The sequence below is a fragment of the Arachis hypogaea genome, chromosome 3, assembly GCF_003086295.3.
Source record: "Arachis hypogaea cultivar Tifrunner chromosome 3, arahy.Tifrunner.gnm2.J5K5, whole genome shotgun sequence".
NCBI lineage: Eukaryota > Viridiplantae > Streptophyta > Magnoliopsida > Fabales > Fabaceae > Arachis > Arachis hypogaea.
The window spans coordinates 45,107,480-45,134,837 of NC_092038.1; the positions used below are offsets into that span (position 1 = coordinate 45,107,480).

At 39.5% G+C, this 27,358-nt stretch overlaps 2 non-coding genes across 2 annotated transcripts; one reads left to right on the forward strand and one right to left on the reverse strand.

Moving 5' to 3' along the window:
• Positions 1 to 1,896: 1,896 nt before the first annotated feature.
• On the reverse strand, positions 1,897 to 2,000 carry LOC112792854 (small nucleolar RNA R71). Its single transcript, XR_003197575.1, has one exon. It is a non-coding gene; the product is annotated as a small nucleolar RNA R71 (small nucleolar RNA).
• A 23,861-nt stretch (positions 2,001 to 25,861) lies between these two features.
• LOC112793548 (small nucleolar RNA R71) lies at positions 25,862 to 25,969 on the forward strand. The gene has a single exon (XR_003198239.1). It is a non-coding gene; the product is annotated as a small nucleolar RNA R71 (small nucleolar RNA).
• The last annotated feature ends 1,389 nt before the right edge of the window (positions 25,970 to 27,358 follow it).

Here is a 27,358-nt window from a genome sequence, read left to right on the forward strand (position 1 = left end):
CAAAAAAATTAGAAAATCATAAAAATCAAAAATATTTTGTGTTTCTTGTTAAATGAGTCTTGAGTCAAATTTTAAGTTTGGTGTCAATTGCATGCTTTTAAAATTTTTCTTGCATTTTTTTCGAAAATCTCATGCATCCATAGTGTTCTTCATGATCTTCAAGTTGTTCTTGATAAGTCTTCTTGTTTGATCTTGATAAATTCTTGTTTTGTGTTGTTTGTTGTTTTTCATGTGCACTTTTGCATTCATATTTTCCATGCATTAAAGATTTCTAAGTTTGGTGTCTTGCATGTTTTATTTGCATCAAAATTTTTTCAAAATTATGTTCTTGATGTTCATCATGATCTTCAAAGTGTTCTTGGTGTTCATCTTGACATTCATAGCATTCTTGCATGCATCTTGTGTCTTGATCCAAAATTTTCATGTTTTGGGTCATTTTTGTGTTTTTCTTTAAAAATTCAAAAATAAAAAAATATCTTTTCCTCATTTTTCTCCAAATTTTCGAAAATTTGAGTTGACTTAGTCAAAAATTTTCAAAATTAGTTGTTTCTTACAAGTCAAAGTCAAATTTTCAATTTTAAAAATCTTATCTTTTCAAAAATTTTTTTTCAAAAATCATATCTTTTTCATTTTTTTTATATTTTTCGAAAATTTCAAAAATCTTTTTCAAAATATTTTCAAAATCTTTTTCTTATCTTTATATCAAATTTTCGAAAATTAGCTAACAATTAATGTGATTGGTTCAAAAATTTGAAGTTTGTTACTTTCTTGTTAAGAAAGGTTCAATCTTTAAGTTCTAGAATCTTATCTTATAGTTTCTTGTTAGTTAAGTCAATTTTAAAATTAAATCTTTTTATCTTTTATCTTATCTTTTTCAAAATTTTATCTTTTTCAAAATTTGATTTCAAAATATCTTATCTAACCTCCTATCTTCTTATCTTTTCAAATTTGATTTCAAATCTTTTTCAATCAACTAACTAACTTTTTGTTTGTTTCTTATCTTTTTCAAAACCACCTAACTACTCTTCCCTCTCTAATTTTCGAAAATACCTCTCTCTTTTTCAAAAATTCTTTTTTGTTTTAAATTTTAATTTTAATTATATTTTGTCTTTGAATTTCGAAAATTACTAACCTCTTTTTCAAAAATTATTTTCGAAATTTCTCTTCTCTTCTCTTATTCTATTTAATTAATTAATTACTAACACTTCTCTTCACCTCTCTTCATCTAAGAATCCGAACTTCTTATATCCCTTGTATTTGGATTCTTCTTCCCCCCTTTCTCCTTCTACTAACATAAAGGAATCTCTATACTGTGACATAGAGGATTCCTCTTTCTTTTCTTGTTTTCTTCTCTTTCATATGAGCAGGAACAGGGAAAAAGGCACTCTTGTTGAAATTGATCCAGAACCTGAAAGGACTCTGAAGAGAAAATTAAGAGAAGCTAAATTACAACAATCCAGAAATAACCTTTCAGAAATTTTCGAACAAGAGAAGGAGATGGCAGCCGAAAATAATAATAATAATGTAAGGAGAATGCTTGGTGACTTCACAAAGCCAACGTCCAAGTTTGATGGAAGAAGCATCTCCATTCCTGCCATTGGAGCCAATAACTTTGAACTTAAGCCTCAACTAGTTGCTTTAATGCAACAAAACTGCAAGTTTTATGGACTTCCATCTGAAGATCCTTATCAGTTTTTAACTGAGTTCTTGCAGATCTGTGAGACTGTAAAGACGAATGGAGTTGATCCTGAAGTCTACAGACTCATGCTTTTCCCTTTTGCTGTAAGAGACAGAGCTAGAATATGGTTGGATTCACAACCTAAGGATAGCCTGGACTCCTGGGATAAGCTGGTCACTGCCTTCTTAGATAAATTCTTTCCTCCTCAAAAGCTGAGCAAGCTGAGAGTGGATGTTCAAACCTTCAAACAAAAAGATGGTGAATCCCTCTATGAAGCTTGGGAAAGATACAAGCAGTTGACCAAAAGATGTCCATCTGACATGTTTTTAGAATGGACCCTATTAGATATATTCTATTATGGTCTCTCTGAATTTTCGAAAATGTCATTGGACCATTCTGCAGGTGGATCTATTCACCTGAAGAAAACGCCTGAAGAGGCTCAAGAACTCATTGACATGGTTGCAAACAACCAATTTATGTACACCTCTGAGAGAAATTCCGTGAATAATGGGATACCTCAGAAGAAAGGAGTTCTTGAAATTGATGCTCTGAATGCCATATTGGCTCAGAACAAAGTGTTGACTCAACAGGTCAACATGATCTCTCAAAATTTGAATGGATTGCAACATGCATCCAATAGTACTAGAGAGGCTGCTTCTGAAGAAGCTTATGATCCTGAGAACCCTGCCATGGCAGAGGTTAATTACATGGGTGAACCATATGGAAACACCTATAACCCATCATGGAGAAATCATCCAAATTTCTCCTGGAAGGATCAACAAAAGCCTCAACAAGGCTTTAACAATGGTGGACGCAATAGGCTGGGCAATAGCAAGCCATATCCATCATCTTCTCAGCAACAGACAGAGAATTCTGAACAAAACACTTCTAATTTAGCCAATGTAGTCTCTGATCTATCAAAGGCCACTTTCAGTTTCATGAATGAAACAAGATCCTCCATCAGAAATCTGGAGGCACAAGTGGGCCAGCTGAGTAAGAAAGTCATTGAAACTCCTCCTAGTATTCTCCCAAGTAATACAGAAGAGAATCCAAAAGGAGAGTGCAAGGCCATTGATTTAGTCAATGTGGCCGAATGCACAAGGGAGGAGGAGGACGAAAATCCTAGTGAGGAAGACCTCCTAGGACGTCCCTCAAGCAAGAAGGAGTTTCCTATTAAGGATCCAAAGGAATCTGAGGCTCATAAAGAGACCATAGAGATTCCATTAAATCTCCTTCTGCCATTCATGAGCTTTGAAGACTATTCATCCTCTGAAGAGGATGAAGATGTGAATGGAGAGCAAATTGCTCAATACTTAGGAGCTATCATGAAGCTGAATGCCAAGTTGTTTGGTAATGAGACTTGGGAAAGTGAACCCCCTTGCTCATTAGTGAACTAGATACTTGGATTCAGAAAATTCTACCTCAAAAGAAACAAGATCCTGGCAAGTTCCTAATACCTTGTATCATAGGCACCATGAGCTTTGGAAAAGCTCTATGTGATCTAGGGTCAGGGATAAATCTGATGCCACTCTCTATAATGGAGAAGCTGGGGATAATTGAGGTACAACCTGCCTTGTTCTCATTACAATTGGCAGACAAGTCCTTGAGACAAGCTTATGGAATAGTAGAGGACGTGCTAGTAAAGGTTGAAGGCCTTTACATCCCTGCTGATTTCATAATCTTAGACACTAGGAAGGAAGAGGATGATTGCATCATCCTTGGAAGACCTTTCCTAGCCACAGCAGGAGCTGTGATAGATGTCAATAGAGGTGAGTTAGTCCTTCAGTTGAATGGGGACTACCTTGTGTTTAAGGCACATGGCCATCCCTCTGTGACAAAAGAGAGTAAGCATGAAGAGCTTCTCTCAGTTCAGAGTCAAGAAGAGCCCACACAGTCAAACTCTAAGTTTGGTGTTGTGAGGCCACAACCAAACTCTAAGTTTGGTGTTAAGATCCCATATCCAAACTCTAAGTTTGGTGTTGGGACTACACTAACATTGACCTGATCACCTTTTGGCTCCATGAGAGCCACTGTCAAGCTATTGACATTAAAGAAGCGCTTGTTGGGAGGCAACCCAATCTTAATTATCTAATTTTTATTTTATTTTGTGTTTTATTAGGTACATGATCATGAGGAGTCACGAAAAAATAAAAAAAAATTAAAAACAGAGTCAAAAACAGAAGAAAAAAATTTTTTCACCTTGGAGGACGCACAGGCTGGCGTTCAACGCCAGTAAGATGCATCTGGCTGGCGTTCAACGCCAGAACAGAGCACCATTCTGGCGCTGAACGCCAGAAACAAGCAACATTCTGGCGCTGAACGCTAAGAATGTGCCCAGAAAAGAAAAGCTGGCGCTGAACGCCAGCAACAAGCATGAAACTGGCGTTCAACGCCAGAAACATGCTTTACATGGGCGTTGAACGCCCAAAACATGGACCAATGGGCGTTTAAACGCCAGAATGGTGTACAAAGGCATTATACATGCCTATTTGGTGCAGGAATGGTATTTCTTGACACCTCAGGATCCTGTGGACCCCACAGAATCACCTCAGGATCTGTGGACCCCATAGGATCCCCACCTACCATATTCCCACCTTACCTTTTAATCCTAATCACACTCTCCTAATCCTATTTCACTCTTCCCCATATCACACTTCCCAAAAACCTTCACCTATCACCTCAATTCCTCTTCCCAATTATTCCATTCACCATTCACATCAACCCACTCTTCCCCATAAACCCCACCTACCTTCATACAATTCAAATTCAATTCCCCACCCATTCCCACCCAAAATGGCCGAACACCCACCCTCCCCTCTCCCTATAAATACCCTTCCATTCTACTTCATTTTCACACAACACTACCCATCTTCTCTCCCTTAGCCGAACCTACCTCTCCCCCTCTCTCCCATATTTTCTTCGTCTTCTTCTTCTCTTCTTTTCTTTCTTGCTCGAGGGTGAGCAAAATTTTAAGTTTGGTGTGGTAAAAGCATAAGCTTTTTGTTTTTCCATTACCATCAATGGCACCTAAGGCCGGAGTATCCTCTAGAAAAGGGAAAGGGAAGACAAAAGCTTCCACCTCCGAGTCATGGGAGATGGAAAGATTCATCTCCAAGAGCCATCAAGACCACTTCTATGATGTTGTGGCAAAGAAGAAGGTGATCCCCGAGGTCCCTTTCAAGCTCAAAAAGAATGAGTATCCGGAAATCCGACATGAAATCCAAAGAAGAGGTTGGGAAGTCCTAACCAACCCCATACAACAAGTCGGAATATTGATGGTTCAAGAGTTCTATGCCAATGCATGGATCACTAGGAACCATGATCAAAGTATGAACCCGAATCCAAAGAACTATCTCACAATGGTTCGGGGGAAATACTTAGATTTTAGTCCGGAAAATGTGAGGTTGGCGTTTCACTTGCCCATGATGCAAGGAGATGAATGCCCCTACACTAGAAGGGTCAACTTTAATCAAAGGTTGGACCAAGTCCTAATGGACATATGTGTGGAAGGAGCTCAGTGGAGAATAGATTCCAAAGGCAAGCCAGTTCAACTAAGAAGACTGGATCTCAAGCCTGTGGCTAGAGGATGGTTGGAGTTCATCCAACACTCCATCATTCCTACTAGCAACCGATCTGAAGTCACTGTGGATCGGGCCATCATGATCCATAGCATCATGATTGGAGAGGAAGTAGAAGTTCATGAGGTCATCTCCAATGAACTCTACAAAATAGCCGATAAGTCCTCCACCATGGCAAGGCTAGCTCTTCCTCACCTTATTTGCCATCTGTGTTACTCAGCTGGAGTTATCATAGAAGGAGATTCCCCCATTGAAGAGGATAAGCCCATCACCAAGAAGAGGATGGAGCAAGCAAGAGAAACCATGCACGGTTCTCAAGAAGTGCGTGAGGAAGCTCATCATCAACAAATTCCTGAGATGCCTCAAGGGATGCACTTTCCTCCCAACAACTATTGGGAGCAACTCAACACCTCCTTAGAAGATTTGAGCCACAATGTGGAACAATTAAGGGTGGAACATCATGAGCACTCCATCATTCTCCAAGAAATAAGAGAAGATCAAAGAGCAATGAGGGAGGAGCAACAAAGGCAAGGAAGGGACATAGAAGAGCTTAAGGACATTGTTGGTCCTTCAAGAAGAAGACGCCACTAAAGGTGGATTCATTCCTTGTTCTTTATTTCTTTCTGTTTTTGGTTTTTAATTATTGTGTTTATCTATGTTTTGTGTCTCTACTTCATGATCATTAGTATGTAACCATGCCTTAAAGCTATGAATAAAATCCATTAATCCTTCACCTCTCTTAAATGAAAAATGTTTTAATTCAAAAGAACAAGAAGTACATGAATTTCGAATTTATCATTGAATTTAATTTAGTTATATTGATGTGGTGACAATACTTTTTGTTCTCTGAATGAATGCTTGAACAGTGCATATGTCTTTTGATCTTGTTGTTTATGAATGTTAAAATTGTTGGCTCTTGAAAGAATGATGAACAAAGAGAAATGTTATTGATGATCTGAAAAATCATAAAATTGATTCTTGAAGCAAGAAAAAGCAGTGAAAAAGCTTGAAAAAAAAATGGCGAAAAATATATATATAGAAAGAAAAAGAAGGAGCAGTAGAAAAAGCCAATAGCCCTTAAAACCAAAAGGCAAGGGTAAAAAGGATCCAAGGCTTTGAGCATCAATGGATAGGAGGGCCCAAGGAAATTAAATCCAGGCCTAAGCGGCTAAATCAAGCTGTCCCTAACCATGTGCTTGTGTCATGAAGGTCCAAGTCAAAAGCTTGAGACTGAGTGGTTAAAGTCGTGATCCAAAGCAAAAGAGTGTGCTTAAGAGCTCTGGACACCACTAACTGGGGACTCTAGCAAAGCTGAGTCACAATCTGAAAAGGTTCACCCAGTTATGTGTCTGTGGCATTTATGTATCCGGTGGTAATACTGGAAAACAAAATGCTTAGGGCCACGGCCAAGACTCAAAAAGTAGCTGTGTTCAAGAATCAACATGCTTAACTAGGAAAGTCAATAACACTATCCAAAATTCTAAGTTCCAAGAGACGCCAATCACTCTGAACTTCAAAGGAAAAAGTGAGATGCCAAAACTGTTCAGAAGCAAAAAGCTACAAGTCCCGCTCATCTAATTAAATTAATATTCATTGATATTTTAAAATTTATAGTACATTCTCTTCTTTTTATCCTAATTGATTTTCAGTTGCTTGGGGACAAGCAACAATTTAAGTTTGGTGTTGTGATGAGCGGATAATTTATACGCTTTTTGGCATTGTTTTTAGGTAGTTTTTAGTAAGTTTAAGCTACTTTTAGGGATATTTTCATTAGTTTTTATGTTAAATTCACATTTCTGGACTTTACTATGAGTTTGTGTGTTTTTCTATGATTTCAGGTAAATTTTGGCTGAAATTGAGGGACTTGAGCAAAACTCTGAAAAAGGCTGACAAAAGGACTGCTGATGCTGTTGGAATCTGACCTCCCTGCACTCGAAATGGATTTTCTGGAGCTACCGAACTCCAATTGGCGCACTCTCAACGGCGTTGGAAAGTAGACATCCAGAGCTTTCCAGCAATATATAATAGTTCATACTTCATTCGGAAATTGACGACGTAACTTGGCGTTGAACGCCAAGTACATGCTGCTGTCTGGAGTTAAACGCCAGAAAAACGTCATGATCCGGAGTTGAACGCCCAAAACACGTCATAACTCGGAGTTCAACTCCAAGAGGAGCCTCAGCTCGTGGATTGATCAAGCTCAGCCCAAACATACACCAAGTGGGCCCCGGAAGTGGATTTATGCATCAATTACTTACTCATGTAAACCCGAGGAGCTAGTTTATTATAAATAGAACATTTAACTATTGTATTAGATGTCTTTTGACCACGTTTGATCTTTGGTCTCAGTTTTGTTTTATTCTTCATCTTAGGAGGCCATTGAGCACGTTTAGGGGGGCTGGCCATTCGGCCATGCCTGAACCTTTTACTTATGTATTTTCAACGGTGGAGTTTCTGCACTCCGTAGATTAAGGGTGTGGAGCTCTACTGTACCTCAAGTATTAATGCAATTCTATTTTCTTTTATTCAAATCTCTCTTATTCTTATTCCAAGATATTCATTCGTACCCAAGAACATGATGAATGTAATGATTAAGTGACGCTCATTATCATTCTCACTTATGAACGCACGTGATTGACAACCACTTCCGTTCTACATGCAACAGAGCTTGAATGTATATCTCTTAGATTCCTCAACAGAATCTTCATGGTATAAGCTAGATAGATGGCGGCATTTATGAGGATCCGGAAAGTCTCACCTTGTCTGTGGTATTCCGAGTAGGATCCTGGGAATCCGGAAAGTCTCACCTTGTCTGTGGTATTCCGAGTAGGATTCCGGTAATGAATGACTGTGACGTGCTTCAGACTTGCAAGTGCTGGGCGTTAGTGACAGACGCAAAAGAATCAAGGGATTCTATTCCAGTAGGAGCGGGAACCAACCAGTGATTAGCCGTGCTGTGACAGAGCGCGTGAGCGTAGTTTTCACTGCGAGGATGGGATGTAGCTTTCGGCCAGGTGATGCCTCCAGACGATTAGCCATGCGAGTGACAGCCGCAGAGGACCATTTTCCCGAGAGGATTCAAAGTAGCCATCATCGAACAGTGAACCCCTATACACAGCTTGCCATGGAAAGGAGTAAGAAGGATTGAGTTGAAGCAGTAGGAAAGCAGGCGTCCGTGAGCCATGCAGTATCTCCATATGCTTATTTGAAATTCCCACCAATGAATCTGCATAAGTATCCCTTTTATTATTTCCTTTTATTATTTGATTTTCTAAATTCCATAATTTTATCTGCCTAACTGAGATTTACAAGGTGACCATAGCTTGCTTCATACCAACAATCTCTGTGGGATCGACCCTTACTCACGTAAGGTTTATTACTTGGACGACCCAGTACACTTGCTGGTTAGTTGAACGAAGTTGTGTCCACTCGTGCCAATTTTAAATTTCATAAAAGTACAACTTAAAGAATAGTGATCACAATTTCGTCCACCATCGATCCCACAGAGATTGTTGGTATGAAGCAAGCTATGGTCACCTTGTAAATCTCAGTTAGGCAGATTAAATTGGTTTATCATGAGTTCGAAAATTAATAATAAACAGAAAATAAAAAGGAATAGAAATACTTATGTAAATCAATAGTGGGAATTTCAGATAGGCGTGTGGAGATGCTAGAATCCTTTCGAATCTCTACTTTCTTATTGCTTTCATCCAATCCTTCTTACTCCTTTCCATGGCAAGCTGCATGTAGGGCATCACCATCATCAATGGCTACTTTTAATCCTCTCGGAAAAATGGTCCTATGCACTGTCACTACACGGCTAATCGTCTGGAGGCATCACCCTTGTTGATAGCTACATCCCATCCTCTCAGTGAAAATGGTCCAAATGCTCTGTCACAGCACGGCTAATCATCTGTCGGTTCTCAATCAGGTTGGAGTAGAATCCATTGATTCTTTTGCGTTTGTCATCACGCCCAACCTTCAGGAGTTTGAAGCTCGTCACAGTCATTCAATACCGGAATCCTACTCGAAATACCACAGACAAGGTTAGACTTTCCGGATTTCCGGGATCCTACTCAGAATACCACAGACAAGGTTAGACTTTCCGGATCCCCATGAATGCCGCCATCTATCTAGCTTATACCACGAAGATTCTGTTGGGGAATCTAAGAGATATGCGCCCGGCCTAAAGTAGAACGGAAGTGGTTGTCAGTCACGCGCGTTCATAGGTGAGAATGATGATGAGTGTCACGGATCATCACATTCATCAAGTTGAAGTGCAACGTATATCTTGGAATAAGAATAAAAGAGAATTACATAAAAAGTAATAGTAATTGTATTGAAACTTGAGGTACAGCAGAGCTCCACACCCTTAATCTATGGTGTATAGAAACTCCACCGTTGAAAATACATAAGTGAAAGGTTCAGGCATGGCCGAATGGCCAGCCCCCATGAAGGTGATCAAAAGACCGAATGGTCAAAAGATGACTAATACACTAGTAAAAAGTCTTATTTATACTAAACTAGCTACTAGGGTTTACATGAGTAAGTAATTGATGCATAAATCCACTTCCGGGGCCCACTTGGTGTATGTTTGGGCTGAGCTTGATCTATCCACGAGCTGAGGCTTTTCTTGGAGTTGAACACCAAGTTATAACGTGTTTTGAGCGTTCAACTCCGGATCATGACGTGTTTCTGGCGTTTAACTCCAGACAGCAGCATGTACTTGGCGTTCAACGCCAAGTTACGTCGTCAATTTCCGAATAAAGTATGGACTATTATATATTGCTGGAAAGCTCTGGATGTCTACTTTCCAACGCCGTTAAGAGCGCGCCATTTGGAGTTCTGTAGCTCTAGAAAATCTATTTTGAGTGCAGGGAGTTCAGATTCCAACAGCATCAGCAGTCCTTTGTCAGCCTCCTATCAGAGTTTTGCTCAAGTCCCTCAATTTCAGCCAGAAATTACCTGAAATCACAGAAAAATACACAAACTCATAGTAAAGTCTAGAAATGTGAATTTAACATAAAAACTAATGAAAACATCCCTAAAATTAGCTTGAACTTACTAAAAACTACCCAAAAACAATGCCAAAAAGCGTATAAATTATCCGCTCATCAATGGTAAAAATGTTATCAAAAGTATTAAATTGAACATGCAAGCAACCCTATAAAAAGTAATATAATTGTCAAACAATTTCTTAATAATCCACAAGCAAAATATTGAGACTAGTGACCCAAATAAATTTCCAACACCAAGAAAGAATGTTTAAAAAGAAAAAGAGAAAGAAAAAGAAAACATAGATAAGGAAAGAGAAAGAAAAAGAAAAAGAAGAAGAAAATAAAAATAATAAATGGAAAAGTAAAGAGAGAAGAAGGAAAGAAAAGAATCTTGATGATGAGTGGGAAAAAGAAAGAGGGGAGAACAAGTAAGAAGTGGAAAAGAATGAAGAGGGAAGGAAGGAAGAAGAAGGGAAGAAGGGAAAAAGAAAAATTAGGATTTAGGGAAGAAAAGATATGATATTTGACTGATCTGGATAAGCTGTGCGGCGCAGGCGACGCAGACGCGTGGGGCACGCGGTCGCGCGGTTGGCGCGATTTTGAAGTGACGCGGATGCGTCGGTCACGCGAACGCGTGACGTGAATTGCGCTAGTGGCGTCAGAGCAACCTCGTGTATGCACAACGCATATTTGCCAAAATTTAGGGTGACGCGTTCGCGTGGTTGACGCGATTGCGTGAAAGGCCGTATTTTGAAAATGACGCGGTCGCGTGGGTCACGCGTTTGCGTAGTGGGTCTTGTACTTCTAGCATGGTTTCAGCCCCATTCCAGCCTAACATTCTGCCATACACCCTTTTTACGTCGATTTATTTGGGACACGCGTTCGCGTGGGTGACGCGGATGCGTGGGAGGCCATTTTTCCACGACGCAGACGCATTAGGGATGTGGTCGTGTGGGCGTATTTGTGCCAAAGGCACGCCTCCAGCCACGCTTTTGCATGACTTTCTGTAAAATTCTTTTATCTTCCCAAGGCACATATGACGCGGACGCATCGGCAACGCTGTCGCATCACGTGCCATTTTTTGTGTGTAGAATGCAAATGCAAATGTGAATGCAGACTATATACAGAGATTAAGAGAAGAGTCATTAACACCATAAAAATAGAATAAAGTAAAATAAAACTAAGACTGAAATGATACGATCATACCATGGTGGGTTGTCTCCCACCCAGTACTTTGCTTTAACGTCCTTAAGTTGGACGCTCCACTAGCTCAGTCTCCTACTGTTGGTGGATCCTCCAAGAGGAAGATCTCTAGCTCCTTGTTCTTTTGCATCTTCTCACCATAATATAGCTTTAAGCGATGTCCATTGACCTTGATGAATTCAGTGCTTGAAGGTTGACTCAAGTGAAAGACTCCGTATGGCTCAGCCTTCTCTACTCGATAGGGACCGTCCCATCTTGATCTCAACTTGCCTGGTATGAGCCTTAATCTGGAGTTGTAAAGGAAGACTAAGTCCCCAGGTTGGAACTCTCTCATCTTGATGTGCTTATCATGCACATCCTTCACCTTCTCTTTGTACAGCCTGGAGTTCTCATAAGCTTCTAGGCGAAGGTTTTCAAATTCTTGCAGTTGCAACTTTCTTTCAGCTCCGGTTTTCCCAAATTCCATATTGCATTCTTTTACTGCCCAGAAGGCTTTGTGCTCTACCTCAACTGGGAGGTGACAGGGCTTTCCATAAACTAAGCAGAAGGGACTCATCCCGATTGTTGTCTTGTATGCTGTCTGATATGCCCAAAGCGCATCTTGGAGCCTGGTGCTCCAGTTCTTTCTATGAGGCTTGACTATCTTCTGTAATATACACTATATCTCTCTGTTAGACACCTCGGCTTGCCCATTGGTTTGGGGATGGTAGGCTATTGCTACTTTATGAATTATCCCATGCTTCTTCAGTAATCTTGTTAGTCCCCTGTTACAAAAGTGAGTGCCTTGATCACTCACGATTGCTCGTGGTGATCCAAAGCGACAAATAATATGGTTTCTCACAAAGGAAACAACAGTGTTAGCATCATCAGTACAGGTAGGAATTGCTTTCACCCATTTAGAAACATAATCTACAGCTAACAGTATATAAAAGTGACCATTAGAATTTGGAAATGGACCCATGAAGTCGATGCCCCCAAACATAAAAAATTTCACAGAAAAGCATAATCTGTTGAGGTATCTCATCCCTCTTGGATATATTACCAAACCTTTGGCAAGGGGAACAAGATTTACAAAATTCAGCAGCATCTTTAAAAAGAGTAGGCCACTAGAATCCACAATCTAGGATTTTTCTAGCTGTTCTTTGAGGGCCAAAATGTCCTCCACTCTCAGATGAGTGGCAGGCCCCTAAAATGGACTGAAATTCTGATTGAGGCACACACCGTCTAATTACTTGGTCAGCACCACACCTCCATAAATATGGATTATCCCATATATAAGATTTGGACTCACTTTTCAGCTTGTCTCTTTGATTCTTAGTAAAATTTGGAGGAAAAGTGTGACTAACTAGATAATTAGCTACAAGCGCATACCAAGGAACTACTTCAGATACTGCCTATAAGCTATCAAATAGGAAAGTATCATTGATAGGAGTGGAGTCATCCTTAATGTGCTCAAGGCGACTCAAGTGGTCTGCCACTAAATTCTGGTTACCACTTCTATCCTTAATTTCTAAATCAAATTCTTGCAGCAGCAGTATCCAACGTATTAGCCTTGGTTTGGACTCTTTTTTAGCTAATAAATATTTTTGAGCTGCATGGTCTGAGTGCATTACTACCTTAGTACCAAGTAAATATGCTCGTAATTTATCCAGAGCAAAAACAATAGCAAAAAGCTCTTTTTCAGTAGTAGTATAATTAGATTGAGCAGCGTCTAAAGTCTTAGACGCATAAACAATTACAAAAGGATCCTTACCTTCGCATTAAGCCAGCGCTGCTCCTACTGCGTGATTAGAGGCATCACACATGATTTCAAATGGCTGGCTCCAGTCTGGGCCTCTCACAATCGGAGCTTAAGTCAGGGCAATCTTCAGCTTATTAAACGCTTGTATGCAATCCTCACTGAACTCGAACTCAATATCTTTCTGTAGTAGTCTGGATAATGGCAATGCTACCTTATTGAAGTCCTTAATAAATCTCCTATAAAAACCTGCGTTGCCAAGGAACGAACGGACTTCCTTCACGGAAGAGGGGTAAGGTAAACTAGAAATGACATCTACCTTTAATTTGCTGGATCTACATAGATACCAGTATTAGAAACAACGTGTCCCAGAACAATACCTTGGTTGACCATAAAGTGACATTTTTCAAAATTTAAAACAAGGTTTGAACTAACACATCTGTCAAAAACTCTAGATAAACTATCCAAACAAAGGCTAAATGAATCACCATATACGCTAAAGTCATCCATAAAAACTTCCATACAGTTCTCTATGAGATCAGAGAAAAGACTCATCATACACCTTTGGAAAGTAGCTGGTGCATTGCATAGGCCAAAGGGCATTCTCTTATAAGCATAAGTTCCAAAAGGACATGTAAAAGTAGTCTTTTCCTAATCTTCAGGAGCTATATAGATTTGAAATAACCTGTATAACCATCTAAAAAGTAATAATGAGATTTACCTGACAGGTGATCAAGCATCTGATCAATAAAAGGTAAGGGGTAGTGATCCTTGCGAGTGGCTTGGTTTAGACACATATAGTCAATGCAAACTCTCCATGAATTCTGCACTCTGGTTGTCAGAAGCTCTCCATGCTCATTCTTCACTGTTGTGACTCCAAACTTCTTGGGCACCACTTGTACTGGACTGACCCATTCGCTATCTGAAATGGGGTAAATGATATCTGCTTCAAGTAGTCTGGTTACTTCTTTCTTAACAACTTCTAAGATGGTGGGATTCAATCTTCTTTGAGGTTGATAGACAGGCTTTGCTCCTTCTTCTAAGAATATTCTGTGTTCACAAACTTGAGGGCTGATGCATACTATATCCGCCAAGCTCCATCCAATTGCTTTCTTATGCTTCCTCAACACACTAAGCAGTTGTTCTTCCTGTTGGGAAGTGAGCTCCCTTGCAATAATAACTGGGAACTTCTGCTTATCCTCAAGGTAAGCATACTTGAGGTGTGAAGGAAGGGGCTTTAATTCTAATTTCTGTTCATGGCTAGGCTCTGGACCTTCTGGAGCTAATGATAATGGCAAGGCATCCTCATTTTGTTCAGAGGATGTCCCTACACTTGGACCTTGCTCCATGTGCTTCTCTTCTATTTCCTCCTGGTGAACTGCAGCTACAATCTCATCAATAATGTCGCATTAGAATACTGAATGATCTTTCGGAGCTTGCTTCATAGCTTCATTCAGATTGAAGCTCACTGCTTGGTCATCTATCTCAAAGGAATAGGTTCCTGAAAAGGCATCCAGCTTGAACTTTGAAGTCTTTAAGAAGGGTCTTCCAAGTAGGATGGATGACGGATTTCCTGAGTCATTTTGGGGCATCTCCAAGATATAGAAGTCAATGGGAAATGTGAGCCCCTTAATGCTCACCAATACATCTTCAGCAATTCCAGCCACTGTAATAATGCTCTTATCTGTTAACACAAAATGAGCTACCAACCTTTTTAAGGGAGGGAGCCTCAAAGAATCATATATAGACAAAGACATAATACTCACGCATGCTCCTAAATCACACATGCAGTCAGAAAAAATTACACCTCCAATGGTACAGTTAACCATACATGGACCTGGATCACAACATTTTTCAGGTATATTTTCCATTAAAGCAGATATAGAACTACCTAAAGGAATAGTTTCGAATTTATTAATTTTATCTTTATGTATGCACAAATCTTTTAGAAACTTTGCATATTTATGTACCTGCTGAATAACATCAAAAAGGGAAACAGTTACCTCGACTTTTTTGAATATTTCTACCATTTTGGGATCAAGTTCCATCTGCTTTCTAGGCTTCCTTGCAAGTTGTGGGAAGGGAATAGGGAGAGCATTGTTTGCGTCTTCTTCATCCTTTGGTGTTTCATTCTGTGGTTGAGCTGCTTCTTCTTCAACTATGATCTGTACGTCCTCTTCCTCTTCAGCATCTTCCACTTCCACCACATCCTCAGTTGGGACGTGTACTGTTGAGCTTGGCTCCTCCTGGTTCCTCTCCTACAATGTGGTTCCGGACCTCAAAGTGATGGCATTGATGCCACCTTTGGGGTTAGGTAGAGGTTGAGAAGGAATTCCACTAGAGCTTGCAGGTTGATTGGTGGAACTAGGTGATGAATCTAACCGGGGAGACAAGAGCTTGTAAAGTGGCAGTTAGACCATTCAAAGTAGAACTCAGCTGCGTGTGCATGTCTTGTTGTCCTTGTGCAAGAGACGGAGCATCTCGTCATTTGATGAGGAATATGAATAAGTGATCTGAGGTACTTGTTGTTGGTTGTGCTGGGGTCTTTGAGACTGTCTTAGGTGAGAGGCTCTGTAAGGTTGGCTCTGATTCTGCTGTCTGTTGTTGTTATTGTTATTCCACCTCTGGTTTCCATTGTTATCTCTGCCTCCTCTGTTATACCTACAACCATGGTTAGAATTGTCTCTCCAACCTTGGTTGGAATTGTCCTGCCATCCATGGTTATAGTTGCCACCTTAGTTGTAGTTGCCACCTTGATTATATCCTTGATTTGGGCAGTCATAGAAATTGTGAGTGGCTGCCACAGTGTTGTCTTCCTGTTGGAGCCAGGGACATTCATCGGTATAATGACTATAATCAGCACAGATCTCGCATGCTCTTTGTGGAACTAACTGTTGGCTTTGTTGTGGCGGGGGAGGTTGAGCTTGTTACGCCTGTTGTTGATTCAGCTACATCTATTTCAGTAGGTTGGTCATTTCACATATACTCTGGGTCAGAGCAGAAGTCTCTTTGCTAGAAGAAACTTCAGCAACAGCTTTTGAGTGGCTGTGCCTATTCCTGTGATTCCTAGTAGACTCAGCTAAGTCGCTGATCAATTGACATGCTTCATCTTTGATTTTGTACTCTTTCATAGAACCATTACTAGCACCTTCCAATGTGGTCTTATCCTGAGGCTTCATGCCTTGTGTGAAGTAGCTGATCAACACCATCTTGTTGATCATGTGATGGGGGCATGCGTCCAGGAGATTGTTGAAGCACTCCCAATATTCGTAGAGAGTCTTGGATTTGCCTTGAATAATTATAGAAATTTTTTTCCTCAATCTATTAGTAACTTCAACTAGAAAGTATTTCTCCAAAAATTCTCTTCTAAGCGTATCCTAGTTTGTAACAGTCGCTTCAGGTTGGGTGTAGTACCACTCCTTCGCCTTTCCCTCAAGAGAAAACGGGAAGGCGGTTAACAGAATAGGAGTTTCATCCGCACCATGATGCCTAACAGTAGAACAGGCTGTCTGGAAATCCCTAAGGTGCTTAATAGGCTCTTAAGCAGGTAAGCCATGAAACTTGGGCAGCAAGTTGATTAGTGCAGTTTTCAGTTCAAAATCTGCAGCCACCGTTGGGTGATGCACTTGATATGGCTGCAGTGTAAAATCTGAGGCTCTAGCTTCCTGGGGAGTAATCCTCCTAAGTTCTGCCATGTTACCTACACATGAATCAACTGAATCAGTAGTAAATGAGCTCGTTTCTTGCTCAAATGGCGGTTCAGATTCGCCCTCAGATGAGACTGGTGAATCGATAACAATCACTTCACCACCCTCAGAGGCTAACCGACGTCGAGCTTGCCTAATACGTGAAAGAGTTATTTCGATTTCAGTATCAAAAGTGGCTAAGCTCGGATCAAGTAGTGAATGCGTCATTCAACGAAAGAAACATACAGCTCATGACGATAAAACAAAAAAAAAATAAAATGAAAATAAATAAATTCTAACCAATAAATTAGCACACTATTGCAATTCTCCGGCAACGGCGCAAAAAATCGACGGAGGTGGATATTGACCGGTTAAGAATTTAATGAAATAAATACGTTGTAAGTACAGTTCTTAACTAGTGAAAATCTGCTTATCAATTTTAAAGGGTTGTCACAAAATTAGAATCAAAATACTGGGAGTATAAATCCCAGGTCGCTTCCCAACGAGTTGACAAAAGAGTGCAGCTTATTGGTCAGAGGTTTTCCAAGAAATTTTGAGTTTGAGAAACAAGAAAATAAATAAGAGAATTTATATAATTTAAATAAAGATCTTGACCGGGAGAAGATTAATTGGAAGTTCTATCCTTGTTGGATTTCTCTCAAGATCAATTGATAATTGGTAGTTGTTTCCACTTAGTTATCCTTTACTGAATAAAGGAAGGTCAAGTAAGTTGGAAGTCAACTTCTATTCACAAGTTCTAATTCTCTCCCTTGGGAAGGATTAGCGTCAGTGACTAGAGATTCAACCAACAATAAACCCAATTACAATTTGACTCTTGATTATTCCAACTCAAGGTTCTACTTTTAATCAACTCCCAATCAAGTTGGGAAACTACTCCATTATCATAAATGTAGACTTCATAAAATTAAAAGGGAAAATAAATAAAGACATGATAAACAATAATAAAAAAGATCAATTAAAAATAAAAATAGTTCTTGTATTAATAAACTCTAAAAAGAATCCAATTGTAACTCTGGACAAATTAAGGATATGAAAGAGTAAGTGAAAAGTAAGAAAACAAACTAGAATGATGAAGTCTTGGCGGAGGTAACAACTCTTTTCAATATCCAAATCCAAAAGCAAATAAAAATTCTAAGAATTATGAATGTGTTGTGTGAAAACCTAGAGGAGGAGTAAAATCAGATCTTAAAACTAAAAACTATCCTAATGAGAATCTCCCTGAGTCTCTACATGTTCTCCGGCTTTAGTTTGTGTTTCTGGGCCAAAAATTGGGTCAAAACGCGGACCAAAATCGCTCCCAACGTGTTTTGTAAATTCTGCAAATCGTGCATGTCACGCGTACGCGTCATCCGCACGATCGCATCATCTGGCATTTTTCCTTGCCACACGTACGCGTCATCTACGCGTTCGCGTCAGGCATGCGAATGCGTCACTGTGATTTTCTCCATTTTGTGCGGTCGCGTGAGCCATGCATCCGTGTCGATGTTCGCTGGTCATCTCCTTGATTTCTTGTGTTTCTTCCATTTTTGCAAGCTTCCTTTCCATTCTCTAAGCCATTCCTGCACTATGAAACCTGAAACACTTAACACACGGATCACGGCATCAAATGGTATAAAAGAGAATTAAAATACACAATAAAAAGATCTCTACGAAGCAAGTTTTTCAACTATAGAACAACTTTGGAAAGGAATTGTAATATCATGCTAATCATATGGATAAGTGGATAAATACTTGATAAAACCACTCAATTAAACACAATATAAATCATGAAATAATGGTTTATCAACCAACAGCGGTAGTGGTTTATTTCACTTACCCTGGGTTAACCAGGTAGTAGCAAGGGAGTTGTGGCTCAGACCCACTTGGTCCGCAATGGGTGTTTCTGTTCAGGGTTAGCTACCAGGACATGTCGGGTTAGCTTTATAACCGACATATGCTATCATCGACCAAGGGGCTGGCATACATCATATGCATTTATTTGTTTTATTTGAGTTTGCATTACTTGGGTTTGCTTATTTGAATTACTATGTCTAATTGCTATATCTCCTACCTGCTGTATCTACACTCTATCTGTGTTTTACTTGTCTGAATTGTATGTCTATACAACTAAGAGATCCCTCATTTGGAGGAGGAGTGACGAGGGTTGTTCTACCGGAGTTTTGGAGGGTTAGAGGAGAGTGAGATTAAGGTGTTAAGTTATATTTGGATTAGAACCTAAGTACCTTAGGTTCTTTACATTGTTTCTAGTTTAATTATAACTCTAAGTTTTAAATCTAAGTGTCAGAGTTTTAGGATCGCCTCTGGATTTCCCAGGATCTTATATCTTATTTATGTGGGTACCATTACCATGTTGAGAACCTTCGGTTCTCATTCCATACCTACGTTGTCATTTTCAGATGCAGGTCAAGAGAGTCCTCGCTAGGCGTCTGAGGTTCCTATGGCAAGCGAAGTTGGGTTGTTATATTTTGGGTTGTCAGTTATATATTTATGTTTATAGACTCTCCTATGTATATCTATAACTTATGTTTAATCCTCTTAGAGGCTTTTTGGAGAACTAGGCAATTCCTTTATGTATGTTGGGATATTTTGGGATATATATATATATATATATATATATATATATATATATATGATATTCTCCAACTAGTCTTGGCTTCGTAGGTCGAATTTGGAGCTTGATATCCTATATATTTTGTTATTCTACTCTTATGTATATATATATTTATTTGTTTCAGGTGCACAAAATTGTGATCACACTATTCACAACTCCGCACAACTAACCAGCAAGTGCACTGGGTTGTCCAAGTAATACCTTACGTGAGTAAGGGTCAATCCTACAGAGATTGACAGCTTGAAGCAAGCTATGGTCATCTTGTAAATCTCAGTCAGGCGGATTCAAATGGTTATGAGGATTTGATAATTAAAAGATAAATAAAACGGAAAATAACATAGAGATACTTATGTAATTCATTGGTGGGAATTTCAGATAAGCGTTTGGAGATGCTTTGTTGCTTCTGAACCTCTGCTTTCCTATTGTTTTCATCCAATCATGCGTCCTCCCTTCCATGGCAAGCTGTATGATCCTCTCAGTGAAAATGGTCCGGCTACGGTTTCTGTACGGCTAATCAACTGTCGGATTTCTCGTCTCGGATGAAATATACCAGGCACAGCTACTGCAGCGCTAATCATCTGTCGGTTCTCACTTGTGTCGAAATAGGATCCCTTGATCCTTTTGCACACTGTCACTGCGCTCAACAGTTGTGAGTTTGAAGCTCGTCACAGTCATCCCTTCCCAGATCCTACTCGGAATACCACAGACAAGGTTTAGACTTTTCGGATCTCAAGAATGTTGTCTATTGGTTCTAGCCTATACCACGAAGGTTCTAATCACGAATTCGGATCCTCTGTTGTCAGGAGAGGCAATGCGAATATGTGAATTAGAGACCCAAGAGAATATACTCCGTCTGTCGTCCAATGACTATGTTGGACATCATGTAGATCGCTTTGTGATTGTCACGCAGGCGGATATTGGTTAAGCGAGTAACGAAGATAGTGGGTGATTGTCACGGGTTACCCCCTTCATTCTGACTTAACTGAATTAAGTACAAGAGTATATCTTAGAGAAGAAGTAGGCAAGAACTGAAAGGAAAACAATAGTACTTGCATTAATTCATGAGGAACAGCAGAGCTCCTCACCTTAATCTATGAGGTGTAGAAACTCCACCGTAGAAAATACATAAAAGAAGAAGGTCTAGGCATGGCCGAATGGCCAGCCTTCCAAATGTGATCAAAAGATCAAAAGATGATCCAAAGATGTTCCAAAGATGAAATACAATAGTCAAAAGTGCTATTTATACTTAAACTAGTAACCTAGGTATACAGAAAATGAGTAGGTAGTGCAGAAATCTACTTCCGGGGCCCACTTGGTGTGTATTTGGGCCGAGCTTTGAAGCTTTCTCGTGTACAGGCTATCCTTGGAGTTAAACGCCAGCTTGGATGCCAGTTTGGGCGTTTAACTCCAGTTCTGGTGCCAGTTCCGGCGTTTTATGCTAGAACATGGTCTCTGGTGGGCGTTTGGACGCCAGTTTGGGCCATCAAATCTTGGGCAAAGTATGGACTATTATATATTGATGGAAATCCCAAGATGTCTACTTTCCAACGCAATTGAGAACGCGCCAAGTGGGCTTCTTTAGCTCCGGAAAATCCACTTCGAGTGCAGGAGGGTCAGAATCCAACAGCATCTGCAGTCTTTTCTCAGCCTCTAAATCAGATTTTTGCTCAGGTCCCTCAATTTCAGCCAGAAAATACCTGAAATCACAGAAAAATACACAAACTCATAGTAAAGTCCAGAAATATGATTTTTGCATAAAAACTAATAAAAATATACTAAAAACTACCTAAAAACAATGCCAAAAAGCGTATAAATTATCCGCTCATCACAACACCAAACTTAAATTGTTGCTTGTTCGCAAGCAACCAAAACCAAAATAGGATAAAAAGAAGAGAATATACAATAAATTTCAAAACATCAATGAAGCTTAGTTCTAATTAGATGAGCGGGACTAGTAGCTTTTTGCTTCTGAACAGTTTTGGCATCTCACTTTATCCTTTGAAGTTCAAAATGATTGGCATCCATAGGAACTCAGAATTCAGATAGTGTTATTGATTCTCCTAGTTCAGTGTGTTGATTCTTGAACACAGCTACTTATGAGTCTTGGTCGTGACCCTAAGTATCTTGTTTTTCAGTATTACCACCGGATACATAAATGCCACAGACACATAACTGGGTGAACCTTTTCATATTGTGACTTAGCTTTGCTAGAGTCCCCAGTTAGAGGTGTCCAAAGTTCTTAAACACACTCTTTTTGCTTTGGATCATGACTTTAACCACTCAGTCTCAAGCTTTTCACTTGGACCTTCATGACACAAGCACATGGTTAGGGACAGCTTGATTTAGCCGCTTAGGCCAGGATTTTATTCCTTTGGGCCCTCCTATCCACTGATGCTCAAAGCCTTGGATCCTCTTTATCCTTGTCTTTTAATTTAAAGGGTTACTGGCTTTTTACTCTTGCCTTTTGGTTTAAAGAGCTATTGGCTTTTTCTGCTTGCTTTTTCTTTTTCTTTCTTTTTTTCACCTATATTTTTTTTCGCAAACTTTGTATTTTTTACTGCTTTTTCTTACTTCAAGAATCAATTTTATGATTTTTTAGATTATTAATAACATTTCTCTTTTTTTCATTATTCTTTCAAGAGTCAACAATTTTAACATTCATAAACTTCACTATAAAAAATATGCACTGTTCAAGCATTCATTCAGAGAACAAAAAGTATTGCCATCACATCAAAATAATTAAACTAATTTCAAGATAGAATTCAAAATTCATGTACTTCTTGTTCTTTTTCAAATAGAAGCATTTTTTATTTAAGAAAGGTGAAGGATTCATGGAACACTCATAACTTTAAGGCATAGACTCTAGACACTAATGATCATGTAATAAAGACACAAACATAGTCAAATCATAAAGCATAAAAACCGAAAAATAGAGAAATAAGAACAAGGAAATTAAAGAACGGGTCCACCTTAGTGATGGCGGCTAGTTCTTCCTCTTGAAGATCCTATGGAGTGCTTAATCTCCTCAATATCTCTTCCTTGCCTTTGTTGTTCCTCGCTCATGGCTCTTTGGTCCTCTCTAATTTCATAGAGGATAATGGAGTGCTCTTGGTGCTCCATCCTTAATGGCTCCATATTGGAACTCAAATCTCCTAAAGAGGTGTTGAGTTGCTCCCAATAGTTGTGTGGAGGAAAATGCATCTCTTGAGGCATCTCAGGGATTTCTTGATGAGGGACTTCCTCATGCTTTTGTTGAGGTCCATGAGTGGACTCTCTTGTTTGCTCCATCCTCTTTTTAGTGACGGACTTGTCCTCTTCAATGGGGATGTCTTCCTCTATGACAATTTCAGCTGAATTGCATAGGTGACAGATGAGATGAGGAAAGACTAACCTTGCCAAAGTGGAAGGCTTGTCAGCCACCTTATATAGTTCTAAAGGTATGATCTCATGAACTTCCACTTCCTCTCCAATCATGATACTATGGATCATGATAACCCGATCCACAGTTACTTCAGACCGGTTGCTAGTGGGAATGATAGAGCGTTGGATGAACTCTAACCATCCTCTAGCCATGGGTTTGAGGTCAAGCCTTCTCAGTTGAACCGGCTTGCCACAACTTCATAGAAGTGGTCTTGATGGACCTTTGAGATGAATTTCTCCATCTCCCATGACTCGGAGGTGGAAGCAATTGCCTTCCCTTTCCTCTTTCTAGAGCTTTCTCCGATCTTAGGTGCCATTAATGGTTATGGAAAAAACAAAAAGCAACACTTTTTCCACACTAAACTTAAAAGGTTTGCTCGTCCTCAAGCAAAAGAAGAAAGAAAGGAGGAGAAGAAGAAGAAATGGAGGAGATTGAGGTGTAGGAGTGGTTCGGCCAAGGAGGGTTGGGAGTGGTTGTGGTGTGTGAAAATGAAGGAGTAAGGAGGGGTATTTATAGGGTAAGGGGGAGAGGGAATCCGTGTGATAGGGGTTGGATTTGGGAGGAAAATGGTTTGAATTTGAGTGGGTGGGGGTAGGTGAGTTGTATGATGGGAAATAGTAGATGGATGTGAGTGGTGAAGAGATTATGGGGAAGAGGGTAGGATTTAATAGGTGAATGGTGTTTAGGGAAGAGTGTTATGAAAATGTGTGAAGAGGAATGAGAGTGAGTTGGGGTAGGTAAGGATCCTGTGGGGTCTACAGATCCTGAGGTGTCAAGGGTTTCTCATCCCTACACCTTTCTGGCGTTTAAACACCCTCCGTGTGCCATTTCTGGCATTAAACACCAAGCTAATGCCCCTTTCTGGTGTTAAACGCCAGTCTGGCTGCCAATTCTGAAGTTTAACCCCAGAATACTGCCAGACTGGGTGTTAAACGCCCATTCTGCTACCCTTTCTGGCGTTTAACGCCAGCCAGACACCAGACACCCTTTTCTAGTGTTAAACGCCAGTCTGGCTACCAATTCTGGCATTTAATGCCCAGAATACTACCAGACTGGGCGTTAAACGCCCATTTTGCTATCCTTAAATGCCAGTAAGCTCGTCTTCCAGGGTGTGCTATTTTTTATGCTGTTTTTGATTCCTGCTTTATTTCTACAGCTATTTTTGTGACTTCACATGATTATCAACCTAAAGAATACATAGACTAATACTAGAAAATAAAAATGAGAAAGTAATTAATATGGATAAATAAAATTGGGTTGCCTCCTAATAAGCGCTTCTTTAATGTCAATAGCTTGACAGGAAGCTCTTACAGAGCTTCACAGATTCTAAGAGCATGGTTGTGGCCTCCCAACACCAAACTTAGAAGTTGAGTGTGGGGGCTCTGTCTGACTCTGTATTGAGAGAAGCTTTTCATGCTTCTTCTCCATGTTTACAGAAGAAGATCCTTGAGTCTTAAACACAAGGTAGTCCTCATTCAATTGAAGGACTAACTCTCCTCTGTCTACATCAATCACAGCCCTTACTGTGGCTAGGAAGGGTCTTCCAAGGATGATGGATTCATCCTCATCCTTCCCAGTGTCTAGGATTATGAAGTCAGCAGGGACGTAAAGGCCTTCAACCTTCACTAAGACATCCTCTACAAGTCTATAAGCCTGTTTCATTGATTTGTCTGCCATCTCTAGTGAGATTCTTGTATCTTGTACCTCAAAGATCCCTAGTTTCTCCATTACAGAGAGTGGCATGAGGTTGATACCTGACCCCAGGTCACACAGAGCCTTTTCAAAGGTCATGGTACATATGATGCAAGGTATTAAGAACTTTTCGGGATCCGGCTTCTTTTGAGGCAATGTCTGCTGAATCCATGTATTTAGTTCATTGATGAGCAATGGAGGTTCATCCTCCAAAGTCTCATTACCAAATAACTTGGCATTCACCTTCATGATTGCTCCTAGATACTGAGCAACTTACTCTTCAACAATATCTTTGTCCTCTTCAGAGCTCATGAATGACAATAGTAAGTTCAGTGGAATCTCTATGGTCTCTGTGTGAGCCTCAGATTCTTTTGGTTCCTTATTAGGGAACTCTTTATTAGTCAGTGGACGTCCCTTGAGGTCTTCCTCACTGGGAATCACTGCCTTTTCACTCTCTCCAGGTTCGGCCATTTTGGTTATAGTTATGGCCTTGCACTCTCTTTTGGGATTCTCTTCTGTATTGCTTGGGAGAGTACTAAGAGGAGTTTCAGTAACTCTTTTACTCAACTGACCCACTTGTGCCTCCAAATTTCTGATGGAGGATCTTATTTCATTCATGAAACTGAGAGTGGTTTTAGATAGATCAGAGACTATGTTTACTAAGCTAGAGAGGCTCTGCTCAGAATTCTTTGTCTGTTGCTGAGAAGATGATGGAAAAGACTTGCTATTACCAAACCTATTTCTCCCACCATTATTGTTGTTGAATCCTTGTTGAGGCTTCTGTTGATCCTTCCATGAGAAATTTAGATGATTCCTCCATGAAGGATTATAGGTGTTTCTATAGGATTCTCCCATGTAATTCACTTCTTCCATTGTAGGATTCTTAGGATCATAAGCTTTTCCTTCTGAGGAGGCTTCTTTAGCACTGCCGGATGTAGCTTGCAATCCAGTAAGATTCTGAGAAATCATATTGACTTACTGAGTCAATATTTTGTTCTGAGCCAATATGGCATTCAGAGTATCAATCTCAAGAACTCCCTTCTTCTGAGTCATCCCATTATTCATAGGATTTCTTTTAGAAGTGTACATGAACTGGTTATTTGCAACCATCTCAATGAGTTCCTGGGCTTCTACAGGTGTTTTCAGATGAAGAGATCCACCAGCAAAATGATCCAATGACATCTTGGACAATTTAGACAGACCATCATAGAATATACATATGATGCTCCATTCGGGAAGCATGTCAGAGGGACACCTTTTGGTTAATTGCTTGTATCTTTCCCAAGCTTCATAGAGGGATTCACCTTCCTTTTGTTTGAAGGTTTGGACGTCCACTCTAAGCTTGCTCAGCTTTTGAGGTGGAAAGAATTTGGTCAAGAAAGTGTTGACCAACTTGTCCCAAGAGTTCAGGCTTTCTCTAGGTTGTGTGTCCAACCATGTTCTAGCTCTGTCTCTCACAGCAAAGGGGAAAAGCATAAGTCTGTAGACCTCGAAATTAACCCCATTGGTCTTAATAGTATCACAGATCTGCAAGAATTTAGCTAAGAACTAATGAGGATCTTCCGATGGAAGTCCATGAAACTTGTAATTCTTCTGCATTAGAGAAACTAATTGAGGCTTAAACTCAAAGTTGTTTGCTTCAATGGCAAGAATTGAGATGCTTCTTCCATAAAAGTTAAAAGTTGGTGCAGCATAGTCACCAAGCATCTTCCTTGCATCTCTAGCATTGTTGTTGGGTTCGGTTGCGATGTCTACTTCTTTTTCGAAATTTTCTGTAAGGTCCTCTCCGAAGTGTTGTGCTTTAGCTTCTCTTAGCTTCTTCTTTAGAGTCCTTTCAGGTTTAGAATCAGCTTCAACAAGAATGTTTTTATCCTTGTTTATGCTCATATGAAAAAGAAGAGAACAAAAGGAGTAGTGGAATCCTCTATGTCATAGTATAGAGATTCCTTGATGTGTCAGAAGAAAAGAAGAATAGAGGAATGAGGTAGAGAGAGAATGAGAAGAATTCAAACACGGAGGGAGAGAGAGGGTTCAAATTATAAGTAGAAGAGAAGTGTTATCAAATGAAATAGAAAGGGATGAGAGAGAGAGTATTCAAAAATTAAAACTAAAAATATTTTTAATTAACTAATTGTTTGTTTAAATTAAAAAAGGTTTTTGAAAAAGTGGTTAGTGATTTTCGAAAATTGGAAGTGGAAAAGTGGTTAGGTGGTATTGAAAACGATAAGAAATAGTAATTAGTTAAAAAAAGATTTGAAGATAATTTTGAAAAGATAAGAAGTTAGAAACAGATTTTGAAATCAAAATTTTAAAAAGATATGATTGAAAAAAATTTGATTTTTAAAATTGATGACTTGACTAACAAGAAATTAAAAGATATAATTCTAAAATTCAAAGGTTGAACCTTTCTTAACAAGAAAGTAACAAACTTGCAATTTTTTTAATCAAAACATTAATTGTTAGCAAAGATTTTTGAAAATGTGGAAAGATAAGATTTTAAAATTATTATTTAAAACATGAACAATTGAAAAAAAATCGAATTGGAAACAAAATTACCTCCCTTGTGTCATCCTGGCGTTAAACGCCCAGAATGATATCCATTCTGGCGTTTAACGCCTGTGTGGCTGCCTCTTTGGGCGTTTAACGCCCAGCCAGATATCTTGGCTGGCGTTAAACACCAAGAATCCTTCCTTACTGGGCATTTTTCTAAATGCCTAGAATATTGCCCATTCT